The sequence below is a fragment of the Protopterus annectens genome, chromosome 15.part0 (assembly GCF_019279795.1).
Source record: "Protopterus annectens isolate FY-2018-M chromosome 15.part0, PAN1.0, whole genome shotgun sequence".
Classification (NCBI taxonomy): Eukaryota; Metazoa; Chordata; order Ceratodontiformes; family Protopteridae; genus Protopterus; species Protopterus annectens.
Genome location: NC_056749.1, coordinates 436734597 through 436756232, shown reverse-complemented (window position 1 = coordinate 436756232; position 21636 = coordinate 436734597). Strand labels below are relative to the sequence as shown.

General features: G+C 38.1%; 1 protein-coding gene across 1 annotated transcript in view; it reads left to right on the top strand.

The window, feature by feature from the left end:
* Nucleotides 1-21636, top strand: part of LOC122789843 — a 202275-nt gene that overhangs the window by 77871 nt on the left and 102768 nt on the right. The gene's annotated exons all lie outside the window — the stretch shown is intronic.

The following is a 21636-nucleotide window of genomic DNA, read 5'->3' as shown; positions in this document are numbered from 1 at the left end:
ATTAGAATGGTTTGTCCAGCATTTATAGCTGGTGGTGCATTGGAACTTCATATTTACTTTTACAGTATGTTTACATGGATGAACTGCCAGATTAGGGGTTCAGCCCTCTAGGATGTGTTCATCTGGAACATTAACATCACAGACAGAAACTTTGGTTCTAGGCAAGCAGAATGGGTGTTGTGTAGTTTTCTTATTTGCAATTCTCACCTGCATTGAAATCATTCCTTGATAGTGCAAAGGTGAGTGTCTAAAAGACAGCAACTGTAAAATGTCTTAATATGAAAAATTTTAATAGCAAACATTGGTTATTGCATTTTGACTTTTTGTATTTTTTAATATTTTACTTATTTTAGCTTTCCTTTCAAGCTCTCATAGTAATAGGGTTGTTTGCAACAGGTGGAATAGTGTTTCACATGGTGTGCATTTGCATCTGGCCATTTTTATTTCCCCAGGAATCAATAACAGAAGTTCAGGGATTTGGAGGTGTGGGAAGATGGTTTGTCCAGACTTAGCTAAATTCTAAAATACAAGCTACAAACCTGTCTCTCTCTTTGTATCGAGTCACTGCAAGCTAAGGAGAAAGGAATATATCTAGAAAATAGCCTTTGAGAACAAATACATTATAGTAGCTGCAGAAACAGGAGAGACTAATTGTCATGTCAGACTAATTTTGTCTGTGTAATGCCTCATACTTGTTTAACATTTACTTTCTCAGATACCTGTAGTGAAAAATTAATTATATTGTTTTCTAGGAATGTATTTTAGATTTTTTTATACTGTTAAAGATAACTGTGGCCTCTGTTACAGAGGTCGTGTTGCTTTCTTATTTATTATCCGTGGGATTTCATAAAGCCAGACATCTTGTCTTCTGGTTTAACATCCAGAGCTTTTGTGAATGCCTAATATGAGTAGTAGTTCCTTAATTCTCTCTGGAGCAATGTACAGCTTGTAAGGAGGACATACTCATGTCAGTATGTAGTATTTTTTGTTACAAACAGTTGTGCAGTGTTTGGATGGAACATTGTTATATTAATATTCATAACATTTGGGAATTAGCTACAGGCAAACATCTGCCTGACCAGCCAACTCCCAGAGCTCTGCTGATGTTTTTGCATAGACTACCTACTCCCCCTGTGCAGGGACACGAGTGCATCTTTTGGGGGGGGGACTGTCTGCATAATTTTCAGGTTTTTGCTGCAGGCATATGCTTTATCTTGGCAAGAAAGTTGCATTGTTGTTCAGTGATATAGAAGAAAGTCCTATAGTTCCTGTCTCCAGAAATCTAGAAATGTTTATTGCCCTGTTTTGAAATATCTTTGTTGCTTTAGTGTTATTTTCCTGGTTAATGATTTCCAGAGAAACGTTTTGATTTCACATGGTATTTTCCATGTAGGTCTGAAAAGCCATTGTGCCTGTGGGCATTGGATTACCACTTAATTTCAACTCTCCCAGTGTGAAAATGAACTCCAAAGAGACAGTAAACTTTTATTTGTGGGTAAATTTCAGTAACTGGCTAGTAAGTGCACTACCTGGATGGTAGCAAAAAAGAAATCCGGAGAACCTGAAAAAATAGATCTTAAAAGGTGAGGAAAAACACTGACTGGGAAGAATTTGTAGCTGTTCAGAAAAAAGCAGTGCAAGCACCAGCTTTGGTGCAAGACATAACTTCAGTAACCTAGAGGAAAAAAAATAAGTCAAATATATTCAAAGCTGATTCAAATAAACAAAACACAGATGGAGGATATCGGCTCAAAAGGCTGCATAAAATGGAAGAAGCTTTAGACAGATATTCAGATGAGGTGATTAAAACTGAAAAAATCTGAGGTCGAAATGAAGAAAACCTTGGCTGAATAAGACTGCTCAAGAAGCGATGTTTTAAAAATAATAGAATCAGTGGACAGAGCAAACCTGGTTTTCTGCTGCACCAGAAAAGCTGGAAAGAACAGATTGTATTAATTTTATGAAAGCACAAATAAGCAGCTGGACTAGTACCCCACAGCAGTAGTTAATTGAAAGGGCATGTCATGTGTATGCTCCTAACCTGGCCTTGAGAAAGCAACCTAGACCTTTAATAGTAAAGATGCAATCCTTCTAGTAGTAGCAGTTGATTATAACAAAACTGTGGCAAAAGGACAAAGTACTAAAAGTGGGAGACAGTGAGATTCAAACTGCTGTACCCAACTGTCTTTGGAATATTTTTTCCAGGAGGGACAAAATCATTTTTTTTTTACTCAAATGATTTTTATTTTGATGAAATACAATAATTTAGTACATTCATAACATTCAGTAACTATTTACAGTACTTGCATTCAGCCTGACACACAGGATTCAGATAAAAACATTTGTAGTTAAGTTAATTTATAAACTATGATCATTAAGAAGAGTTTGGTTCCATCTGTAGGGTATCAAATTCAAAACTTTCCTCCACAAACTATTAACCAATCGCATAGGAAAAGTTCTTAACTCTTTAGTTCTTTTCTCCATTAGTATGCATTTCTTCAGTGATGATATGAATTCCTCCATTGTGGGTGCTACATTAGAGTTCCATCTTTAGTTATACATTTTCCGGCTATTGCTAACATTGTCCACAACAAATACAGGTCATCTTTCTTCATATTATTACTATTAACATTCAATAAAATTAAAGACTTTGTCAAAACAAATATATCAGTATAGATAGCTTGAAGAAATGTTACTCATTCCAATATGGTTTAATATTAGTACAGTCATAAAAAATATGAGACCAGTCAGCATTAGTGGACAGATGACAATCTCCAACATAACTTGCTGTTTGGTTCATTTTTGAGAGTTTATCAGGTGTCAAAAAGGATCTGTGTAGAAATTCCCAATGAAAAATTATCCAGAATTGTGAGTAAGAAGTTAACTGAAAATAAAATCTTTGTTTCATCTTCCATTGATGATACTTGAAACCCTTTAGTTAGGTATTGCCAGTAAGAATCTTTAGGCGCTGTCTTATAGACAGTGTTATATAGATATGACAATTCATTTTTAACACTATTATATAGAATTCCAAAAGTCCAGTTTATACTTTTTGGTATGGTTTTGAAGGATGAGTTATGTATTATTCTACACAGATCCTTGATGTATGCTGTGACACTAAAGAACCAACCAGTCATTAGGGGATAGGCCATAGGTTGACAATATACTTTGTGTTCAAAGTTTGTTGGTTTTCAGTACATGCAACCAACAAAATAGGTTATTTTCCCATAAACCAAAAATCTGTGTTTTATCAGTGAAATCCCTTGTAATAGTAAATGGTATTACAAATCTATGCCACAGTTTTCTATCTAAATTTGTGTTAATGAATTTTCTAAACGCATCAAAATATTGTTTATTAGTGTTGGTTTAATTTTGTTGTACTATACTGTAAAATTAAACTTAAATAGTGCCATATCTTATCTTTGTTAGTTACCAAAGCATTATTTGATAATTTGCATTCATTAATATAATGGAGTGCAACTGTTTGCAATTAGAAGAGTATCTAGGATTTATCCAATTCATCACTATTTTAATTATAGATGCCTTTATATAAGTTTCAATCTCTGGGAATTTTAACCCCCCTTGTTCCCATTTTCTGATATGATGAGAATATGCCACTCTATTTCTTTTGGGGTACCATAGGAATTTCATAAAAGTTGAGGTGATTTCTTTAAGGATTTTCTTTCTTGGTGGAAGTATAAGGGTTTGTGCTATATATATAATATTTTAGGTAACAAAACCATTTTTAGCAGTTGTAACCTATCATCAACTGTTATAAACAAATTATTCAATTTGCTTATGAATGTCTTGATCAAGTCTATGGTTTTAGCATAGTTAAGCTGTAAGGTTTCCTCTATATTCTTGCCTAGGTCTATTCCTAAATAGTCTAGAGTCAAAACTTGGTTTCCAGTAATATGATTAACTGGAACCTGTATGTTCTTTTTTTTATTTAATAATAAATATTTTGATTTGTTGGAGAGTCCTGAGATTTTTTGGAAATTTGTTGTTACTATATTCACTTCACCTAACACTTAGAGTTGGGTAAAGTAAGACATCATCAGAAAACATCATTCATCATCATCTTTCGGCTTTTCCCATTAGGGGTCGCCACAGCGGATCATCTCTTTCCATTTCTTCTTATCCTCTGCATCTTGCTCTGTCACACCAACTGCCTGCATGTCCTCTCTCACCACGTCCATAAACCTTATCTTAGGCCTTCCTCTCTTCCTCTTACCTGGCAGCTCCATCCTTAGCATCTTTTTCCCAATATACCCATCATCTCTCCTCAGCACATGTCCAAACCAACGCAATCTCGTCTCTTGCTTTGTCTCCAAACTGTCCAACATGAGCTGACCCTCTAATATACTGATTCCTAATCCTATCCATCCTAGTCACACCAAGTGCAAATCTTAACATCTTTAACTCTGCCACATCCAGCTCTGACTCCTGCCTTTTTGTCAATGCCACTGTCTCCAACCCATATAACATAGCTGGTCTCACTGCGGTCTTGTAGACCTTCCTTTTCACTCTTATTGGTACCCGTCTGTCACAAATCACTCCTGACACTCTTCACCCTTTCCACCCTGCCTGTGCTCTCTTCTTCACCTCTCTTCCACATTCACCATTACTCTGAACTGTTGATCCCAAGTACCCTGCATCCTCACCATTCCTCTACCCTCCCTCTCATTTATGCACATATATTCTGTCTTAGCCCTGCTGACCTTCATTCCTCTGCTCTCTAGAGCATATCTCCACCTCTCCAGAGTCTCCTCAACCTGATTCCTACTCTCACTACAGATCACAATGTCATCTGCAAACATTATAGTCCACGGGGCCTCCTGTCTGATCTCATCTATCAACCTGTCCATCACCACTGCAAATAAGAAAGGACTCAGAGCTATTCCTTGATGTAATCCCACCTCCACCTTAAACGGATCTGTCACTCCCACTGCAGTCCTCACCACTGTCACACTACCCTCGTACATATCCTGTACCACTCTTACATACTTCTCTGCCACTCCTGACTTCCTCATACAATACCGCAACTCTTCTCTGGGCACCCTGTCATATGCTTTCTCCAAGTCTACAAAGACACAATGCAACTCCTTCTGACCTTCTCTGTATTTCTCCAATAACACACTCAGAGCAAACATCACATCTGTAGTGCTCTTTCCTGGCATGAAGCCATACTGCTGATCACTAATCATCACCTCCCTTCTTAACCTAGCTTCTACTACTCTCTCCCATAACTTCAAGCTGTGACTGATCAATTTTATCCCTCTGTAGTTACTGCAGCTCTGCACATCACCCTTATTCTTAAAGATAGTTATCAAAACACTTTTTCTACACTCCTCAGGCATCCTCTGACTTTCCAAAATTTCATTAAACAATCTAGTTAAAAGTTCCACTGCCATTTCTCCTAAGCACCTCCATGCTTCCATTGGGATGTCATCTGGGCCAACAGCCTTTCCATTCTTCATCCTCTTTATAGCTGTCCTTACTTCCTCCTTGCTAATCTGTTTCACTTCACTATCCCCACATCATTCAAACTTCTCTCTCTCTCTCTCTCTCATTCTCTTCATTCATCAGCCTCTCAAAATACTCTTTACATCTAGTCAACACACTCTCCTCTCTTGTGAGTACCTTTCCCTCACTATCATTTATCACCCTTACTTGTTGCGCATCTTTCCCAGCTCTGTCCTTCTGTCTAGCCAATCGGTACAGGTCCTTTTCTCCCTCTAGTGTCCAATCTCTCATACAATTCTCCATACACCTTATCCTTAGCTTTTGCCACCTTTCTCTTTGCCATGCGCCTCATCTCCTTATACTCATGTCTACTTTCTTCATCTCTTTGACAATCCCACTTCTTCTTCGCCAGCCTCTTCCTCTGTATACTCTCCTGTACTTCCTCATTCCACCACCAGGTCTCCTTGTCCTCCGTCCTCTGTCCAAATGTCACACCAAGCACCTTTCTAGCATTCTCCCTTACTAGTTTTGCTGTAGTTACCCAGCTGTTTGGTAACTCTCCACTGCCTCCCAGTGCCTGTCTTAACTCTTCCCTAAACTCCACTTCACAATCACCCTTTTTTAACTTCCACCATTTAATCCTTGACACTGCTTTCACACTCCTCCTTTTCTTGATCACCAACATCATCCTACAGACCACCATTCTATGCTGCTTAACTACACTTTCCCCTTCTCCTTCAGACTGGCCCTCCTACATAGGATATAATCCACCTGTGTGCATCTTCCTCCACTTTTGTACATCACCCTATGCTCCTCCCTCTTCTTAAAATACGTATTCACCACAGCCATGTCCATCCTTTTCGCAAAATCCACAATCATCTGACCTTCTGCATTCCTCTCCTTAACACCATACCTACCCATCACTTCCTCATCCCCTCTGTTCACTTCACCAACATGCCCATTAAAGTCCACTGCAATCACTAGTCTCTCGCCCTTTGGTACAAACACCATAACTTCATCCAACTCACTCCAAAATTTCTCTTTCTCATCCATCGCACACCCAACTTGTGGAGCATATGCACTAACAACATTCATCATTACACCATCAATTTCGAGCTTCATAAACCTCACTGTTAGACACACTCTTCACGTCTAAAACACTCTTGGCATACTGTTCCTTTAGTATAACCCCTACCCCATTTCTCCTGCCATCCACACCATGATAGAACAATTTGAACCCGTTTTCTAAACACCTGGCCTTACTTCCCTTCCATCTTGTCTCTTGTACGCACAATATATCAACCCTCCTTCTCTCCATATCAGCCTGCTCTCTTCCTTATACCAGTCATACTGCCAACATTCAAAGTTCCTACCCTCACTGCTATGCTCCTAACCTCCCTCCTCTCTTCCTGCCTTCGCCCTCCTCTTCTCCTTCAACCAACAGTAGCCCAGTTTCTGCCAGCACCCTGTTGGCTAACAGTACTGGTGGCGGTCGTCGTTAACCCGGGCCTCAACCGATCTGGTATGGAAATATGAAATTTTCGCACCATAAGTTATGTGGCAGAATTTTTATGCCGGACGCCCTTCCTGAAGCAACCCTCCCCATTTATCTGGGCTTGGGACCGGCACAAAGAAATGCACTGGCTTGTGCATCCCCAGTGGCTGGGTTATCCGAAAACATCATTGTTTTAGAACTATATTGGTCATATATATTTATACCTCTTATCTTTGGGTTATTACGTATTAAAATGGCAAGTATTTCTATGGCCAGAGCAAATAGTATAGGGGACATGGGACATCCTTGTCTAGTATCTCTAGTGATTTGGATTGCTTTGGAAGTAAAGGGACCTAATTTGACATTTGCTTCATTATTTTCATATATTTTCTTTATCATTGTTATAAAAAAGGGGGGATCAAATAACTGTAAGACTTTAAATAAACCCCAATTTAAGGAGTCTGAGGCCTTTTGAATATCTAGACCTATTATCAACGTTTATGGTTTCCTCTGTTGAGATAATCTATCAGAGTTGACTTTTTTTTTTTTTTTAAATATTATCCTGTATATGCCTGTTATGTATGAAACCAGTTTGGTCTTAATTAATTATTTTAGATATGGGTATTTTTAATGTATTGACAATAATCGACACAGTTTATAATCATTATCTACCAAAGACATTGGTCTATATGATTTGCAATGATTAGGGTCCTTATTCTCTTTTAATATAGGGGACATTAGAGAATATCCCCAAGGAGGAGGAATATTTACTAATGTTTGATCTCCAAGAAAGGTTTTATGTAGGAGAGAGATTATAGAAGGGAACAAACTAAATTTTAATAATTAAGCCATCTATTCCAGGTGCTTTATTAGACTTACTTCCTTTAATCCCATCTATAATTTCCTTTTGAGAAATAGTTTTTTGTAGATCTAACTTAAGTTCCTCAGGAATTCTTGTTATGTTGGGAACTATATTCTCTAACGTCTCACATTCATTTGTACTTATTTTATCTTTATGATGCTCTGCATAATGATAATTAAAAGCATCCAGAATGCCCCCTATGTCAGAGACTTTTTTCCTTTTCCCTTCATGAAAGATACTATCAATGTTAATTTTTGATTGTATCTCAACTTTCATAGATAGGTTAGGAGAGGTAGCATAAGAATTTAATTTCAGTTTTTCCATAGCTAAATAAGTTTTATGGGATAATATTTCGTTGTATTTCTTAATTGCTTCTATTTTCTTATCTGTAGCAATTAAGTTTTTAATAGATTTAAGGGATGATACTTAATTTTGGAGTTGCTGTAACTGAGTCCCATTCTTTAATTTTATTTTACCATATAGATGGGCCTTAAGAGATTCCCAAACCATAATTGTGCTTGCTTCAGGTTTATAATTAATCTCTAAGAAAAGCTGAAGTTCAGAAATTATCCAAGATTTAAAGGCTTTAATGTTTGTGATATATGAAGGAATCCTTGAAGTAATAACTAATTAACTGAATTCCAAGTGTATTGTTAACAACAGGGAATTATGATCTGAAAAGAGACAAGGTTGTATTGAAAAATTCAAGATTTTAGAATAAAGATCTTGTGAGATATACATTTTATCTATTCTAGTTTGGGTACCATGTCTGTAGTCCTGGTGTGAGAATAGTAACAAATTTGTCCCAAAGCATTAAAGGTATCTTTTAAGTTAAACATGTCTGTCCATTTTTTAACTGTTTGGCTAAGGACAATAGTCTAGGGGATTTCCTATTGGTAGTTTCTGTAATATCTGTGATGCAATTAAAATCCTCTCCTAGTATATTACTACCTTTAGAAGTAGTTGTAATAAAGTCTAAGTGTTTCTTAGCTAGTCCAACCCCCATACCTGGGAACCAGTATAAATTAACCAGGGTCCAAATTCTATTATTAAACTCAAGTATAACTAAGGCCATGAGTCCATCATTATTTACATGTTTGTAAATGATTTGGGAATTTAAGAAACTCTTTTTTTCCATAGAATTGTTACTCCTCATGAGCAAGTATTGTGTATTCCTTAGGGTCGCACATAAATGTGTCATTTATTTTAAAGTGTCTCTCTTGGAGAAAAACTACTCGAGCCTTGTTTAGTTTGATTACCTTAGTAGGTTGACTCTCTTATATGGGTTGTTTAAGCCATTGGTACTTAAGGATATCAAAATTAAATCTGTATCAGAATTCTTTAAAGCTGATTAATAAAGGAACTTGTATTAATAGAATCCTGTATACATAATACTCTTCCTGAATAGACAATAGATTAATAATTGTATTTCTATTTATCTCAATCCAAATAACTTTCCCCATGAAAGATAAAAGTAGAACAATTGTGTCAGGCATTTCAAAACTAGAAAAACAGTTAAATAACAAAAAATTAGCATAGTTCACTCTGATATAAACTTTAATACACCCTATACATGGAATGAGATACATTCTTAGTCTAGCAAACAAAACTAAATCTGCTAGACTACCTATCCCAACCATCAACCTTTGTTGGTTCCAGCCTATGACAAAGTAAAACAACAGAGAATATATTCTAAATTAAGAGAAAAGTGGTGATAAACAACTAATCCGATATTAATTCCAGTTAGGTTTTTAGAGGTGAGTTACATACACTATTAGAAATATTAAACATTTATACAGTAATTATTCACTAAGGAAACAAGAGACATATTAGGATATATATAATCAGAATTTAGTGCTTAATAGACTAAGGAAACATTAGCTTTATTAACAATCTAAATGATTACCCAGAATACCTAAGCGTGTCATCTGTATTAGTTCTAATAAACACTTCAAAATGGCAGAACAAATCAAAGAATCATTTAGCATTTGTATTTACTTGCCCTTTGAATAAATCTTATGACAAACTCCCACCAAATAAAAACTTCATGAGAGCTGGGTGTTAGCACATAGTGAGTGTATGTCGTTCCCAAAAGATGTTAACAGATTTTTAGAAATATTCCTTAAGACATATTTGTCCTGAATTAACTCCTAAACTTTGGAATAGCAGATGTTTAACTGACTAAAATAAATAATTAACTAGCATCAGTTAAAATGACAAAAATTAGTAAAAAAACATTATTTATATAAAACTTACTATGGATAACAGGTCTTAAAAGTGAATGACTCCAAGACAAAATTAAGATATTGATAACTGTAAATATCTACCATAGTAATTGGGTAATACTGAAACTTATAACTTGTTTGTTGTATTATCACAAGTCAAAGATATTACTGAGCTCTTTCCTTGTCATAAAGTGCTAATATACTAAAAGACATGACTTTATAATTAAAAAACATGACATCTGAAATATTAATATCTAGGACACAATAAGGAAATTAGCATATTAAATCAAAGGGTACTTTTCTGTTATCAGGGCAACAGTTCTAATGAGCTAGCAGAAGTGGGCATGCTTGGCTGTGGACTGTGCGGCAACCAGAAATCCAACCACTAGTTAGTGAGCAAATGGTAATACAAGTAAAGAAAACCGGCAATATAAAATTGCAAAAAGCAATTCGATTGAGCAGCCAACCTGCACAAGCTCTGTTAGGACTTCTGCCACTAGACGTCAAGTTAACAGGTGAGCTATGTCTTGCCCTGTTTATTCAGCTTAAAGGAGCACTACAAACCTTGTAAAAGCAATTAGCTCTTTCAGACCAAAATTTAAACTTTGCCTACCACTGTTCTACAGTCCCACCCATTGCACCAATTTTGTTTACATAGCCTAGTATGAACCTATGAACCTATCTGCCCTGTTGGCTTTCACCACCCATTTTAAATTAATTTTGCTATGCCCTTTTTCGAGGTTAGTATACTGTGACTCTGTCTAACAGTGACACAAGTGATACCCGGGGTAAACCTATGATCTCCCATCCACTCATAAAGATTCAGCTTGAAGAGAGTCAGTGAGGGACTCTGCCTAACCTGGACTGGGATTTTATTCCAGAGTGAAGGGAGCCTCTGGGTTATGAATCTGTCCCTCCAGCATGTCCTATTTATTTCAGTGCTGAGGTTCAAGTCTCTCGAGCGTGTAGCTCGATGGGATTTGGATTTTCGGAGGTGCAGCATGTCCATTAATTCCGGGTTGGACATGGCTTTATACTTCAGGCACAGATCGCCTCTGAGCAGTCGGTATGCCACTGAGTGGAGCTGGAGTTAACCGGGCAGCATATATGGCATCTGTTTGAGCCCTTTGATCCTCTTGGTGAGGTACTTTTGGGGTCTTTCCAGTTGCTGCAGGTGTCTGGTAAGGTACATCGCAAAAGGGGCATTGTACTCAATTATGGGCCTGATGAAGGATGAGTAAAGAGGCACGATGACCTCCCCTCATCTAGATGTGAATCCCTTCATGATTAGGTGGGCTATATAAAATGTTTTTCTAACCACTTTGGCCACGTGGTTGTCAAATGAGAGATTGCTATCAACTTGGGTCCCCAGGTCTCTAATGACTTCTTCTGTACTTAATGGATTACCACCTATGTGGTAATTTGTGGGCACTTTGTTTTTGCCAAAGGGGATGACTATACACTTTTTGGCGTTTAGCTTGAGGCCATGGCTCTGGCACCAGTTGTCTGTTCCTATGAGGCCCTTTTGGAGGATGCTTGTGTCGGCTGGAGAGTCGATTATGGTGCCCAGTTTGCAGTCATCTGCGAACTTGGTCAGCCACAGTCCTTCTGTGTTGGCCTGTACCTCCGAGAAATATATACCGAACAAGAGAGGTCCCAGGACTGAGCCTTGTGGGACACCACTTGTAACTGGTTTGGAGTCTGACATGGCTCCAACAATTCTAACCATGTGGGTTTTGTCCTTGAGCCAGTTTGCAACCCATCTAGTGATATAGGGGTTTATATTTAAGCTGGTGAGCTTATCTATAATGCCAGAGTCGGGTATTGTATCGAAGGCTTTTGCGAGGTCCAGGTAGGCTGTGTGGACCACCTTCCCCTCGTCAATGGCCTTGGTGACTGTTTCAAAGAAATCAACCAGGTTTAAGAGGCAGGATCTGCCCTTAACAAAGCTGAACTGGGTAGGATCCAGTGTCTGTAGGTCCCCAATATCTTTGAGGTCCATGATGATCCTTTCCATAGCTTTGCAGACCAAGCTAGTCAGGCTTATGGGGCGATAGTTTCCAGGATACGTTGAGGCACCACCTTTGTGGAGAGGGACCACTGTTGCTGTACGTCACTCTTTGGGTACATATGTAGTAAGGCTGATATTGAACAGTAGTTTTATGTTTGGGTTTAGCTGCTCTTAGAGTTCATGTAGGACACAGCCCGGGACACTGTCTGGTCCCATTGATGCGTTTTTTTGCTTTGGAGAGGGCAGCTCTTACCTGAGCATCTGAGATGTCAGGGGGGCAGCACTCTGCTGGGATATATATTTGCCCTTTTGGTGGGGGGGGGAGAAGTTTGCGCTGAACCTGTCAGCTAGGATGTTGTTAATGTCTGTGGGTTCGGTGTATTTTTTGTCATTTTGGACTAATTCTGAGCATATCTGGGAGTTCCCACCCAAGTTCCTAACATAACTAAAGAAAGCCTTGTGATTATCCTTAGTGTCCTGTGCAATTTTTCTCTCGAAGCTGGCCTTAGACTATTTTATGAGTGCCCATAGTTTTTTGCTAATACTGATCAGAGATGCCTTCCCTTTTTGGGATTTTGCTCTATCATGTAGTAGCTTCCTCCTTCTATTGTATAGTTTGTTTATGGCTGGGGTCCACCAGACAGGACGTCTGCCTTTGGAGGATTGGGTCTTGGTTTTATTTGGGATTGCGTGATCCATGCATTCCTGAAGGTGTTCATAGAATGCGTTCATAACAGTCTGGGCCATATTTTCCACAGGCCCGGGGGCTTTGAAGGATTCCACCTCAGTTTTGAGGAGTGTGAAATTTGCTTTAGAGAAGTTTTTCACTGTGGTTTTCAGGGCAGGGGGTGGAGTCGGGATGTGAATATCCAGTGAGATTAGTTTATGGTCTGATCTTACCAGTGAGGGATACACTTCTGGTCTGGAGCATAGAGTCCCCATGTTGGTGATCATCAGGTCCAGTATGTTTTCCCCTCTTGTGGGAGTGGTAACAAGTTGTTCCATAGCATTTGAGTTTATAAATTCTAGGAACCTTTGGGCTAGGGTGTTGGAGCTAGAGTAATGCTCCCAGTCTATGTTTGGGTAGTTGAAGTCGCCCAATATAATGGTGTTTGGAGAGACCTTCATATTTTCCAGTGTTCTCAGGAAGGCCGAGTGGGGTTCCTGGGTTTGGGAGGGTGGTCTGTAGCAGGCTATAAACTGGATGGCAGTTTTACCCACTGTTAAGTTGCACATGGATAGTCTCTGATGCTTCGTGCTGTACCACCAACCTGGAGATGTGGGTATCTTTGACAAATATTGATACTCCCCCTCCTTTTGTGGTTCGGTCCAAGTTTTGGGGCCGAAAAGCATGGTATGAGGTATAACCTGGTAGTGCTGGGGTGCTCTCGGGAGCCTTGAACCAGATTTCTGTTACTGCACAGATATCTATGTTCTCCATGCTAAGGAGAGTTTCGAGTGCATGCATCTTACGGTTTAGACTTCTGGCATTGAGTAGCATTACTCTTAGTTTCTTATCCCTTGTGATACCTATAGAGGTGGGTTTGTCTTTTGAGCCTTGCCTAAAAAAGGGACTATGGGGGTAGCAAGAGCCTTTGCCAATATCTGAAAGCCCAGGGGTGACAGGTGCAAGCTGTCCCTAGCGAAGCATCGTGGCTTGTCGAGCATGTCATCCCAGGCTGACAGGCATTGGATCCCCTTTGAATGACACCAATACTTAAGCCAATTGTTGAAATTGATCATCTTGTCTTCATATTGTGGCATCATTCTTGGTGAGGGTAAGATGCTACTCGAGGTCAGGGTCATACCGGCCTGGGCTACATGCTCAGAGTGCTCCTCTGTCTCTCTTCATGTAGTCCAGGGAGGTACGTCTCAGGTCATTCACACCAGCATGGACAATGAGTCATATTTGTACTTGCCTTGGAGTGACCTGAGTGCTTGTTATGTGGCGGATCCTAGCACCCGACAGGCAGCTCACCGTGACCTTCTTGTTCAGCCTGGTGAGCAGGACGTCAGTGTGCCTGACGATAGTCACCTATTACAAGTGTATCAGGTGTGTTGTTTAGCCTTGAGGGCTGTGACTGTTCGGCACACTGACTTTGTGAGCTATGTGTTGCACGTGTTTTGTTTTGGGGTAGCGGTTGCTTGGGTGTCTGCTTTGGAGGTCTCTGCTGCTTAGGCAGATTTTTATTTAGAGCCTCCGAGTATGTTTTTGTGTGTGTGTTTGGTTTGCTGTCGTGGTAGGTCTATGTGAGACTGGAATTGTAGTGAGTGTGGTTTCCTTCTCCTCCTGACTGGTTTCGCCAGTACTGAGTTGAGAGAGCTTAGCCTCCAGTATGGCTATATGGTTGCATCTCTCACATATGTTGCAATTTGTTGGGAGGAGGAGAGGGTTGTCTGTGTACATGAGGCAGTTGTAACATTGCCTCAAGATTCCCAGATTCACCAGCTGGACCGGAGAGGAGATTGACAACTGACCTTTGGACATGCTAGAATAGTATTGGGAATTCCTTTATAATTGGAAAAAAAGGGCCAGTGGGGAACGAGGTACTCAAGGAGAGTTTGTGAGGGTGTAGTGCTTTTAATATTTTATTGCTGACTTATATAATTGCTTTAGTGAGCAAGTGCCAGGTAACTTAAATGCGCAATGTGTTACAGGTAACTTAAATGCAAAAGCAACAAACAGTAACTTTCTTTCAAGTGAAACAAGGAAGTAAGTACAGTAAGCAGTGCAGATATCACTAGGGATCCACAGAAGCACTGAAAAGCCATGTTTTAGTTGGAATTAGCATTTCAGGGAAATAACAAACAAACAACAAGCATACAAATAAAGCTAGATTCAGCAGGCCTGGATCTAGTCTATGCTACAGCAAACAAAGTGTACCAATTTCAGTAAGAAACAGTTCATATATGCAGGCACTATAAGCCTTAAACCAGAAATTCCCAGCTCAGAAGGGCAGAGTCCAGCCTCTCCTCCCACTAGAGTGCAGACCACGAACCTTCTTAATGTAAAATAACTGGCCTGAAGCCCAAGTGCTTAAACCAGAACTAATATACTTTTAGAATAACGGACACTAAGCCCTCAATCAGCAGTTCCCAACTTAGAAGGATGTAAGCTACCTGTCCTGCCACTACAGTGCAGACCACAAACCTTCTTAATGTAAAACTGGTCTGAAGCCCAAGTGCTTAAACTAAAAGGCTTAGAATGAGTTACACCAAGCAGTAATGAATACAATTGAGTACTTTTAAGATGACGCAAAAGCAAAATAAAGTAGAAAGAAACACAAATACAGTAAAAGCAGATATTTTTTTTTTTTTTTTTGAGTGAGCAAATGAGATGGGCCCAGGAGTTACAGGACAGAAACAAGTGCAAATTCAGGCCTTCAAATCAGAAAGTTGAGAGAGATGGAAGACCGCCCAAACGGCCAATAACTACAAATTCTGGGCCAGAACCACTCTTTATGTGGTAGACAGGTTACCTAGTGCTTACCACTCCCACTGAAAAGCTAGAAGGCTTCCCTCCAACACAGAAAGGCTTTGGGGCTCAGAAGCTTACAAATAGTCCTGGATACAGCAAATCTGTATCTGGAACACTAATTACAGGAAAGGTAGGAACAGGCTTACAATTTTTTTTTTTTTCAGAAAAGTAGCAAAAACCGTAGTAAAAACAATTCACATGCAGTGCAAGCTGGCACACTTGAGTATGTAGCAATATTAGTCCACACACAGTTTGAAAAAAAATGTAATTAAATTAAAAAGGACTAAAAGCAAGTGCAGAAAGAGTTTATTAGGTGGAATGCGGTAAAGAGTTGGGACTGGGGGAGTGTCCTAGATCAAATCTACAGTGGGGCGGGCACTGCAAAAGCCACCAAATTTAAACTACAACCAAGAACAGGGGGGGGGGGGGGTTTCAACAGAGACGCGAGGAATCGGAGTGCAAATTATAAAACCAAAAAAATATATACTGATCTCTGTATATTTGCAGAACACTAAGACAACAGATATCTAAGCAACAATTTAGCTCTATAATACAGAAAAATATATTCAGCTCTATATATTTGCAGATAGTCTTGTAAGGCTGTCTCTCAACACACAGGTTCCACTTTAAATGCAGACTGCTGCTATTAACCGTTCAAATTAAAGGAACCTTAAGTTAAAAACACACAAGCAATAGAAACCAAAATGAGGGGGGGTTGGGGAAGAAAGTTTCAACAGAGATGTGAGGAATCAGAGTGCAAATTATAAAACCATAAAAATATATACTGATCTCTGTATATTTGCCGAACACTAAGACAACAGATATCTAAGCAATAATTTAGCTCTATAATACAGAATAATACAGAAAAATATACTCAGCTCTTTATATTTGCAGATAGTCTTGTAAGGCTGTGTCTCAACACATAGGTTCCACTTTAAATGCAGATTGCTGCTATTAACAGTTCAAATTAAGGGAGCCTTGAGTTAACACACAAGCAATAGAAACCAAAATGAGGGGGTGGGGGGTGGGGAAGAAAGTTTCAATAGAGATGTGAGGAATCCGAGTGCAAATTATAACACAAAAAAAATATATACTGATCTCTGTATATTTGCAGAACACTAAGACAACAGATATCTAAGCAACAATTTAGCTCTATAATACAGAATAATACAGAAAAATATACTTAGCTCTATATATTTGCAGATAGTCTTGTAAGGCTGTCTCAACACACAGGTTCTACTATAAATGCAGACTGTTGCTATTAGCCGTTCAAATTAAGGGAACCTTGAGTTAACAACACACAAGCAATAGAACCAAAATGAGGGGGGGTTGGGGAAGAAAGTTTCAACAGAGATGTGAGGAATCAGAGTGCAAATTATAAAACCACAAAAATATATACTGATCTTTGTATATTTGCAGAACACTAAGATATCTAAGCAACAATTTAGCTCTATAATACAGAATAATACAGAAAAATATACTCAGCTCTATATATTTGCAGATAGTCTTGTAAGGCTGTCTCCCAACACACGGGTTCCACTTTAAATGCAGACTGCTGCTATTAATAGTTCAAATTAAGGGAACCTTGAGTTAACACACAAGCAATAGAAACCAAAATGGGGGGGGGGGGGTTCAACAGAGATGTGAGGAATCAGAGTGCAAATTATAAAACCAAAAAAATATTTACTGATCTCTGTATATTTGCAGAACACTAAGAGAACAGATATCTAAGCAACAATTTAGCTCTATAATACAGAACAATACAGAAAAATATACTCAGCTGTATATATTTGCAGTTACTCTTGTAAGGCTGTCTCTCAACACACAAGTTCCACTTTAAATGCAGACTGCTACTATTAACAGTTCAAATTAAGGGAACCTTGAGTTAACAACACACAAGCGATAGAAACCAAAATGGGGGGTTGGGGGGGGGGGGAAGTTTCAATAGAGATGTGAGGAATCAGAGTGCAAATTATAAAACCAAAAAAATATATACTGATCTCTCTATATTTGCAGAACACTAAGACAACCGATATCTAAGCAACAATTTAGCTCTATAATACAGAAAAATATACTCAGCTGTATATATTTGCGGATAGTCATGTAAGGCTGTCTCTCAACCCACAGGTTCCACTTTAAATGCAGACTGCTGCTATTAACAGTTCAAATTAAGGGAACCTTGAGTTAACACACAAGCAATAGAAACCAAAATGGGGGGGGGGGTTGGGGAAGAAAGTTTCAACAGAGATGTGAGGAATCAGAGTGCAAATTATAAAACCAAAAAAATATATACTGATCTCTGTATATTTGCAGAACACTAAGACAACAGATATCTAATCAACAATTTCGCTCTAGAATACAGAATAATACAGAAAAATATACTCAGTTCAATATATTTGCAGATAGTCTTGTAAGGCTGTCTCTCAACACACAGGTTCCACTTTAAATGCAGACTGCTGCTATTAACAGTTCAAATTAAGGGAACCTTGAGTTAACAACACACAATTAAAACCAAAATGAGGGGGGTGGGGAAGAAAGTTTTAACAGAGATGTGAGGAATCAGAGTGCAAATTATAAAACCCAAAAAATATATACTGATCTGTGTATATTTGCATAACACTAAGACAACAGATATCTAAGCAACACTTTAGCTCTATAATACAGAATAATACAGAAAAATATACTCGGCTCTATATATTTGCAGATAGCCTTGTAAGGCTGTCTCTCAACACACAGGTTCCACTTTAAATGCAGACTGCTGCTATTAACAGTTCAAATTAAAGGAACCTTGAGTTAACAACACACAAGCAATAGAAACCAAAATGGGGGTGGGGAAGAAAGTCTCAACAGAGATGTGAGGAATCAGAGTGCAAATTATAAAACCAAAAAAATATATACTGATCTCTGTATATTTGCAGAACACTAAGACAACAGATATCTAAGCAACAATTTAGCTCTATAATACAGAAAAATATACTCAGCTCTATATATTTGCAGATAGTCTTGTAAGGCTGTCTCTCAACACACAGGTTCCACTTTAAATAGTTAACCCTGCAGTTTGTCTTTTTTTTGCCCCCTGTGGAGTTCAATGCCATTCTTTTGATAACCTGTACTTCATGTAGATAACTTATTCATATTTTTTTACTTCACATTCCAATCTTTTAATTCTGTATACTTTTACGATGACTGAAAATTTGCCGTCAAAGTTTTCACTTTCAGTTATTGAAGCTAAGGGTACACATGTGCAATAAGGAAGAAGTGGAGGTTGTTTAGAAATTATTTAATAAGCTTATCTCATGTTCCTAACCATCATTCTTAGTGAATGTTTACAATTTCATGATGACATTGTACAGAAGATAAATTATTAGTAAACTGACTAGGACTTTAACATTTTGCACTGTCTGTTTTTTTCTGTTTTGTGGCAGAGAGCAGTAACTGCTGAATGCCTCTAACATTTCCATATTTGCTGTTGCAATTGCAGTTGTGCTTTTTTTCCCTCGTCAAACGAGTTCTCAGTTCATCCATGAAAGGTGAAAAGGGTGAGTTTCAGTGTGTTTGTCCATTTCACCATTAAACTGAGCTTGTATCCTCTTGTTAGTGATCAGACAGTATAGCTTTACTGCAGATAACTCTTTTTGAGAATCTCTTCTGAATATATAAACTGCTTCAACTGTTGCCCCAATAATGGAAAAGTACCATTCAAAGTAATTCTAGTTTAATCAAAATTATTCATACATATATTTGCTAGGATTTAATATGGTGTTTGAGTATCCTTACAGTTATTACCATTAGTCATAAGCATTTCCTGTAAATGTATAAGTCTATACTAAACACTTGCTAATTGCATAGAAAAGCTATTTATAAAGATCTGTTTATAAAACAACTCCAGTATATTCACTAGAAATAGTGGCTATAATTAACTGTTTACAAGAAAAATAGCATTTCTGTATATATTTGATCACTAAATATAATCGCTGTTATAAAAGGGAACCATCAATATGTTTGCAGACAGTGTAGCTCATAATTCTTGTAAAAGAAGCCTACTATGCTATATTATACGATGACTCCCAATTAATATTCAAAAACGTGCACGCTGATTGGTCAGCGTGCACGTTGTAAATCAGAGTTATAGTAATGGAAAAAGGTCCGGTCGCCTGGACTTTTTCCATTACTATAACACTTTTTTTTTTTAACAGCAACGGAGAACGCAAGATCTCAGTTGCTTCACACTGTCTCACTATGTTAAAGGAGTTTAACACAGCTTTAAAAAAAGCAACGGAGATTCTCCGTTGCTTTTTCTAAAGCTGCCTTGCTATGTTAAACTCCTTTAGCATAGCGAAACAGTTTGTAAAAAGCAACGGAGATCTTGCTTTCTCCATTGCCTTTTTCAAAACTGTCTTGCTATGTTAAATGGGTTTAACATAGCGAGACAGCTTATAAAAAAGCAACAGAGATCTTGCTTTGTCCGTTGCTTTTGCCCACAGCTCTGATGTACTTCATAGGCTTACGCATGCACAGTACATCAGAAGTGCCGCAGAATACCAGACAGCTGCGGAAGGGCAGCAAGAAGGCATTATACAATGCTATTATTTAAGAAAAGTAATTTTTTTTATTAAATAATGTCATTGTATAATAGCAATAACCCACTTCTGGGTGTGGGTAATGCTGGATTTACCCATGGTTGGCTTTGTCTGGCCACTCGGGCTTCGCCCTCATTACCAAACCACACCAACCATGGGTAAATCCAGCATTACCCACACCCAGGCGTGGGTTATTGCTTTATTAACCAATCAGAGACTTGACATTCACAATTAGGCTTGCATATACACAGATGTAATGTAATCTGATCTGCATGCATGGAATGCATGATGTCATGAGCTAAGTAAGAAAGCTTCACTTCTTAAATTTCAAACAAACATTTTCCCGCCCAGCATACTACACAGTACAGTTTTCTGACTTCATTTTAACTGTCACAATGTCTGCTTAGTTACAAATACAAAGTTTAACTGTCAGATACTTCCAAACAGTAAAATAACATTCAATGCTAATGAGAGTGAAAACAGTACTTTAACATTAAACTGTACAGGAAACATAACTTGTAACCATTTGAAAACCTTGTGCCATAAAACATACAAGCATTTAACTGTCAGACACCCAATTTGTGTCAAAAGATGGTAAATGGCTTTTTATTCACACAGGTACCAATATATGTTCTGAAACAATCAGAAGTTATAAATATTAAAAAAAAAAATTATTATATATACTAAATCATAGATATGCCCTGTTATCCAAAACAGTTTTGACAAGTAATCTAAACATGACTATGCCTTTGTAATAACAGAAGAACATTTAGCAGGGCAAAGGGCTATATATTATTTGAAATAAAGCATGTCCTCATAAGGTCATAAAAGCAAAGATAGCTTACTGTTCAGTTATATCACTCAATAAGCCAGTAATATAATAATATACTAAAAGCATAAACAGTTACTTAATTTGTATATGAACAAAGAAAGTATAGAAATGAAAAAGCAAAAAGAGAAAAGCAATAAGAAACATATTGTCATGACATACCTTACTTGAAGATTTAGCAAGTATCAAACAAGTTAAAGTTCAGTTGCAGTAGATGCTTTGAGAGATTTAGTGGAAACATCAATCTTTGACTCAGTTTTTTTTGTTTTTACTTTTTAACATCAGTCCAAGAAGATTTATCAGTAACTCTCTTCAGAGATGCAGATGCCCATTCCATAGCTTCAGGTAAGGAAATGTTATTTTTAATAAAGGCAGTGGCTTCCTCTAGGACATTAAATGATCTAATTTCACTCTGATATAGAATTATTCTGGCAGGAAAGACGAGCTGAGTTTTTATGTTGTTCTTTATCATTTTTATTAATGGCCAACCTTTCTTCCTCTGTTTAAAACCCTGGTAGAATAGTCATCATCAAACCTAATTGGGTTTTGATTAAATTTTAATGGACTTTTCCTCCAGGCAGATTTTAGGACCAACTCCTTGTCCAAATAAGATAGAAACTTTGACTATTGATCTGAGAGGAGTGGAGGAGGATGTTGACACTGGCTTTCCTAAAGCTCCATGAGCCCTTT